This window comes from Solanum stenotomum, chromosome 6, assembly GCF_019186545.1.
Source record: "Solanum stenotomum isolate F172 chromosome 6, ASM1918654v1, whole genome shotgun sequence".
In the NCBI taxonomy this organism is placed as follows: domain Eukaryota; kingdom Viridiplantae; phylum Streptophyta; class Magnoliopsida; order Solanales; family Solanaceae; genus Solanum; species Solanum stenotomum.
The window spans coordinates 16,764,301-16,772,415 of NC_064287.1; positions in this window are offsets into that span (position 1 = coordinate 16,764,301).

The window sequence follows — 8,115 nt, forward strand, 5'->3', positions numbered from 1 at the left end:
CTACAGAACGCAATATATTAACAATACAAAACACTACTCAGCTCAAAAATAAATTTTGATTACTCACCAAAAGGAAGGGTGTGTCTTGACTTCCAGCTCAAAGGACCAAGGTTTTCTTGTGATTTCGTGAGTAATATGCTAGAGAAAGTTCTCTCAAGGTTTCTTAGAGTTAAGAAAAAGAATTCTTATAGAGGAGGTGTGAGAATATATGTTAGAAAGTGATGTTTATCACTTAATAGATATAGCTCGAAGAAAAAGTCGACTGCCCAAAAAGTAAAAAGGTTTGCTATCCAAAATGGAAAGAAATTGGGTATATATACCTGTATGTATATACTTCACCTCCATTTCACCTTATAGGTAATTATAATCAATATATTACATAAATATCTAATAAAATCCCTTAAATTACCGTAACAAGTTATGATAGGTAAAGTTTCAAATATCATGAAATTTCAAGTTTCTAAAATGAGAATAAAATATACTAAAGTAATTAAGGAATGGTGTATCGAAATGCAAATATCGATTTTAGTATTTAGGGGTGTTACAACTCTCTCCCCATTAAAGAAATTCCGTCTCGAAATTTACCTTACACTAATCCCGAAACAAGTGTGGATATTGGGTCCTCATGTGTTCTTATTGCTCCCAGGTAGATTCTTTTTCAGAATGGTTCCTCCAAAGTACTTTTACTAAGGGGATTCTCTTGTTTCTAAGTTGCTTTACTTCATGAGTTTGAATTAGGATAGGTTCTTCTTTATACGTCAAGTCATGACTCTAATTATCAATCATAACTAAGAGTGATAGTTTAACTAAAACATAGTAACAATTTATTTATGTCACATTCAAAATGAGTCATGAATGTCACCCACACTTAATCTCCTAGGTGGGCGAACCAACGAATTCCCCCAACTTATACCAATTGTTCAACTTACGGAATAGAACCATAATGCTGAAGCTCAAAACTTATTAAAGTAACCAATAAAAGAAGCCTCTAGAGTGTAGTACATATTATCCTTAAAACCTAAAACTCATCATATCAAGGACATCTATTCTCAAAATGTCAAGTCTAAGAGTATTAAAGACACCAAAATAAATAAGTAGAATAGTTTATGTTCGAAATTTAGGGACATCATGTCATGATCGAGAGAATACAACACAAGCTAGAAGGAATAGCTCAACCTAAAATTTGATGTGCTAGAGACTCTCTAGAGCTGAGGGCGAGTCAAAGTCGATGGTAGACTTGCTACACTTCACAAAAGAAAAATGAAGAAAACACAAGTAGGGGTCAATACAGGGCAACATGTATTGAGTAGATATCTTCGGCCAACTCAAAATAGAAACTAATGTACAATGAGTAATAGTATAAAATAAACTATGACACTTATAAAGTGGCAAGCAACAAACAACATGAACAAGTGAAAACAACACTGAAGTAAGTACATAATCAGTCAGTAATATCAAGAACACACATGATGACTCATGCCTCCACACCAAAATCTTTTGGGAATTGAGTTTCTTGAGATTGAGTACATTAAGTTGTTTTAATATGCTTTCCTTTAATGTTACCGTGCCGGGACGCGACACCAAATCCAATAATATCGTGCCGGCTCGTGGCACCTGATTTAAATATATCGTGTTAGAACGTGACCCCCGATCCAATAATATCATGCTAGCTCACAACACCTGATCCAAATATATCGTTAATTTATCTTTTGTTTTCATCACTTTTCACTTCATTAGCAATATTTCATCAAACCATCTTTATTCAAGGCATCACTTTAATAGAACAAGTTCAAGATTATGGATTTCGCGGTCTTGGAATTACATACCAATCACAACAACATATGAATTCCCAAACCACAAAAATCAAGTACATAGAAAATTCACAATATCACTCAATGACTATCAATCACTATTATGAGTCTATCTATCACAAAGAATAAACCATAACATACCTCCATCGAAGAACCGGAGTCAAGCAAGTTAATTCACAAACACTTTTTCTTTCTTCAATGCCTCAGAATGTCTCCAACCTAACAAGTATACAATATTCGTAAGCAAACGCTCTCACTTTTATAATCAAGTTTCAACCTTGATCTCAATTTATAGGTCAATCCTATATTTCTTAAATTCTAGTCTAAGGGTGAGTCTCAGTACCTCCAATTATCATAACTTCAAAGGTATTCATATACTACAATACACCTAATATTTAATTATCTATGTCAATATATCAAAACTTGAATCACAATGTGATAACTAGAGAAAATAATTAATGTCAAACCTAACTGTTTAGCAACCAATGGCGTACTACAAAAAAAAAAAAAGAGTGGCTGAACTAACCTATCTCTTTCTCAATACCAACAATACATTAATAATGTCTGATGATTTCTAATTATAAATCTATATAAAATGATCATGTAAGAGAATCTGCAACATTTTTACAATTCCCATTTTTCCATCATCTCCTAATCATTGCCTTTAATTTCCCACTCAAACATTATCCCCCACCCCCAATCCATCTTATACCAACACACTACTGCACTAAATTTTAGCACATAACAATACACTCCCTATAAAATTACAGTAACTTGTACCAAGAAAATAATTACAACTTCTTAACCAATCAACTTGCACACAAGTCACAATTCTATACAATTGTTCAAATATAACCCTTGTTGTGTGTGTAGTATCCATTAATAATAGACTAGAATATAAATACCATATGCAATGCTACCATGTAGTGAAGCAACACAAAACCACATAAATTGCAACCACCAATTAATGAGAAAAATTAAGCTAATCACAGTTCTTTACCAATCAAAGGTGTCCTAAGATGAGGTGAGATATATACAATATAGTCAACTTTATACTCAAAATTTAGATGCAATTTGAAGAATTGAAGTTACCTAGATGCCAGTCTTCACTGGTAGACGCCGCATGCATTGATTTCTCCCCTAATTGTTCTTTCTTTTCTACAACTGATTTATTGCCCTAATTATTATACATGACTAATTATAAAAGTCGTGAAAATGACCCACTACTAATTTAAATGCTATTTTCTTTAATCACCAACTAAATTAATTATTAAAATTACTCTATTACTTATACAATTGTAGTTACGAATAGTCCAAAATACCCATTTAGAATCTACCGGAAGAGTCTTTTATGCATTTAAAAACTATAGTAATCAAAACGACCTAATGTGTCGTTACATTAGATTCCAATTTACCATCGTCTTTCTCGAACGATCAAAAGAAGGTGAGGGTAAGGAAGGGTACCTAAATTGACAAAAAGGTGTGGATATCTTTCATGCATATCACCCTCAGCCTCCCAAGTAGACTCCTCAACTGGGCGATTCTTCAACTGGACCTTTACCGATGCAATCTCCTTCGACCTCAACTTGCGAACCTCCCTATCTAGAATTCCTCCTCATAAGAGAGATTTTCATCAAGTAGGACTGAATCCCACTGAATAATTTAGTTACCATCATCATTGTTGACATCCCTTGATAGGCGGAACGTCGCCGTGACTCACCAAAAAATAATTTTTCAATTTAAAAAAATAAAAGAATTTTAAAAGACGAGTAAAAAGGAAAAGGAAAAAACAATTTAAAAGGGTAAAAGGGAGTCTCCACCTAATTTTTGAAAAACTATGAAATCGATTAATTAATGAACTTAAAAGAAGTGTCTACGAAATCAATAGATTTTAGGTAAGGGGTTCAAGTTATTTCGAAAGAAAGGTGTTAGGCATCCTTCGAAATCCACGTTTGTGGGTCCCGACTGAATTCATTTTTTCAAATTGAGGAGGAAATAAAAATAATCTACAAGTATAATAAACATGTGATATACACAAGTAATAAAATGAAATAATAAAATAAGAAACGGCCTAAATTTGCCTAACGTCAATAAATACAAAATTATGAATAAAGAGTATAATTCGAACTTCATTCGAATAGATTCAATTGGAAGCAACTTCGAGTACCTGCAAAGACACTTAGTAAAAGAGTTAGTAATAAATAAATATGAATAAAAATAAGTGAATTGAATAATAACGTTAAAATAAAAATCCACCTTATGAACATGGGATGTCTTGGAAATCGACGATAATTTCTTCATCGGCCAATTTTAACAAATAAAGAATATGAACTTAACTAAATTTCCGTCTTTTAAAATGGAGAGGCCTCCAAAACCGACAAACAGATTTTTTCATTGGCCAATTTTAACTAGCAACGGTTAACAAATATAAATTATATGAAACCACCAAAAATGCTGAAACAAAGAAAAAAAATGTAAAGAGAAGCATGATATAGAAAAATAACAATAATATAAACTAAAGAAACATCGAAAGAAGTATAATGACAGAATAATTTCCAATAGCTTGATTAGAAGCAAACAACAATTTAGACTAAAGAGAAATATAAAAAGAGATAACAAAATCAGCCACAAACATATAAACATAGCATTTACTGAACTAATTTATTTATTTTAAACAAGAAATGTAATAAGAACCGTCCAAAATAAAAAGAGAGAAAAGCAATTGCAATAATGAAACAACGACACCACCGAAATACATAAATTATTATAAAAAAAGTAAATCAAACTAGTCTCTAGATTTAACACATGATAGTATAACTAATAATAATAACAACCACCAAGCTGTTAACAACATAACAAACAATAATAATTAAATAATATTAATGTAGTAATATGATTTCTGTAATTTCTTAGAGCAGCCAATTTAATAAACCCAAAAATAATCACATATGAACAAAATTAGAAAGATAAAGTAAAAAATGTATAACTTACACAAATCTCATAGTGTAAAGAGTAAATTACATCATATCCCTACTCTTTTTCTAATTACAATAATCCCTTAAAATTTGTACCTTCCGGATATATAAGTCACCATCCGGATACATTAATTCATCATTTGGATACATTAATTCTAATACAGGATGAATCTTTCTGTTGCGCTAAAAAGGGAATAAAATCTGAAAATTAATTAAATCCCATAAATTAAGCTTACGTTTCTTCTTACTCTCAATCATACAAAGATAAATCCTAACATAACGAAGAAATACAAAATTTCAAATTGCTCTTCCCATTCAACGAAGAAACTTTTCATATTTGATTAAAAAAAATTGTTGAAATTTTGGGTAAGTGAGGTGAGTTATAAAAGATACAAAAGTGATGGAATTGTTGTTGGATAAACAATTTCCTTTTGATTCAAGATTGTCAAAAAATTTGAGATTCATGATTCTTTCTTCTCCTAGTTCATCGAAGATTCTTTCAATTTTGATTCAACATTGTTGAAAATTTGAGATTCAAAATTCTTTTCCTAGTTTATTGAAAATCTGTCAAATTTTTTGAGAAGATACATCATGAATATCTTTGCTATTTAGCATTTTACTATTTATGTATCTTGTTTAAATTGATACGTATTGTATTTATACTAGATACATTAAATAAATAATTGTTGCCCATAAGATGTTAGATTTGAGATCGATACATTACCGTGTGATAATTGCTATCTAATTGATAGATTTAGTATAAATTCAAATTTACGTATCATATCTAAAAAATTAGTGCATGATACATTACTATTTATGTATCTCGTTTAAATTGATAAGTATTGTATTTATACTAGATACATTAAATAAGTAATTGTTGCTTATAAGATGTTAGATTTGAGATCGATACATTACCGTGTGGTCGTTGCTATGTAATTGATACATTTAGTATAAATTCAAATTTATGTATCATATCTAAAAAAAATAGTGCATGATACATTACTAATTATGTAACTAGTTTAAATTGGTAAGTATTGTATTGTTATGGGATACATTAAACATGTAATTTTTGCCCATAAGTTGTTTGGTTTGAGATCGATACATGTAGTATAAATGAGTATTTATGTATCGTGCCTGTATATTTGATGTAGCTATGTATCATATACAAAAAAATAATATGAATATGATAAACAATGATTTAGTTATAAATAGTACTACACATACATAACAAACACATAATACATAGTCAATAAATTGAGCCTATTGTTCGTGTTTTTCCGTAAAAATAAATTAAAAAATATATAAATAATTGAAGAACTACTTTTTAAAAAAATCTAAAACAGTAATGAGATCCATTTCATTTAACACAAATTCATCAATTACAATGATCTCACAATCTTCATCTGAAAAAAAAATAAAACCAAAACACTAGCTAGATTCCATTTTGCATCAACAACAACAACAACAAAAAAGGCAAAAAAATAGGAAATCAACCACCAAACCCGTAAAGAGTCCTTCCTTGTCTCTTCAAAGCATAAACAACATCCATAGCAGTAACAGTCTTTCTCCTAGCATGTTCAGTATAAGTCACATAATCACATTCTCCAAAAAGATCTTCAAAACACCTTTTGTTTCTTCATAGATCAATCCACTGATTCTCTTCACTCCACCTCTTCTCACCAACCTCCGAATCACCGGCTTAGTGATTCCCTGAATGTTATTACGGAGAACTTTCCGATGACGCTTTGCTCCACCTCTTGATTAACTTTAAATCATTAACTGGAGAGAGAAAATATTTAAAATTCAAAATAAAAGAGTGTTGAAGGTAAGTGGTGATATAGTGGAGTGATTATAGGCATGAAAAAAGGGAAAAAATAGTGAAGTTGGAAGATTGAAAGTTATGTAACTGGAAAGGAGAGAATTTGAGAAAAAAGAGGGATTTTTGTAATTTTTTAAAATAGTAGGCAATAATAGAAAATATGGTAAAAAAGGATGTGTAGTTAGGTAATTTTTCCAAAAACAAATCCAAAGTCATGAACAAAGGGGAAAATAATTTTTTCCCAAGTTCTAGCTTGGATTGGAGACACATGTCATAATTTTGAATTAATGGTTGAGATCTAATTGATTTGCAAAGTCCTAACTATAATTATTTACTTCCATATATTTATTTCTTAAATATTTTTGCAATCCATTATATTTTCCCTAAATATATTAAAAACTTTTCTTTACTGCATACATATTTAAAACTTTTACTAAATATTTTTACTTTTTTTGAAAAAAAATTATAATACAGTTAAATGTTTTTATTATTCTAATAGAGTATTAAGAGCTACAATGCCTATAGAGCAATATGGACTCCATTTAGGAAGTAAGAAAAAATATAAAGTTGAGTGACAATTTATTTTACTCCTAAAATTTAAAAAAAAAAACGTCAGGTCACAATTTTTAATTTTTTTATTTGGCAAATATTATTTGAGAAATGACAACTGTTAGGGAAAAAGTAAAAAATCAGCAAACAATTACTCAAGTAATTAAGAAAAGAAATTATTTTAAATATATTTAGGAAAAATATAATGTAAATTTAGAATTGTTGGATTGCAAAAATATTTAAGAAGCAAAAATATGAAAGTTAATAACTATGGTTAGGACTTTGCTTTAATTAATTAGATCTCAACCATTAATTCTAAACTATTACATGTGTTTCCAATCAAGCTAGAACTTGGGGAAAATGGAGAGGAGTCGGATCCATATATGTATATCAACAACTCAACCTATATTTCAAAACTATTAAAACAAAGACATTAATAATTGCAACTACCAGTAAGTAAAGAAACAAAACAGAGGAACAATAAAAAATTAAATAGTACATCAGTCAAGCACAATGGAGAAGATGAATTCCAAATGGAAACTTACTTACAATAAAACGAAATAGTATCATTGGAGTTTAAACCTCCGCCTAAAGTGGAGTTGTTGGTTTGTTGGTTTGTTGTTCGCCAGAGCTTGGAGCGGCAGCGACGTTGTTGTGTTGCTATTCGCCAGTGATGGATCCACGCCGGAAAAGAAAGTGAGAAAGAGCTGGACGGAATACCTACAAAATAAACCAAAATTGTAAAGGGAAAAGAGGGAAAAGGACTGGTTGTGTCTGGAACTAGGTTAATGTTGTTGTTCGTTGGGTCTGGGCTTGGTTTGCGAGCTTAGAGCTCCAATTCGCTGGAGCCGTTTCTGGTTTTGGAGTTCAAAATCGATGTTCGCCAGAGCCACTAGTTCGAGGGAGAAGAGAAGAGGAAGAGGGAGGTCTGGTGGCTGTTGTGGTGTTTTTCGGCAGCAGT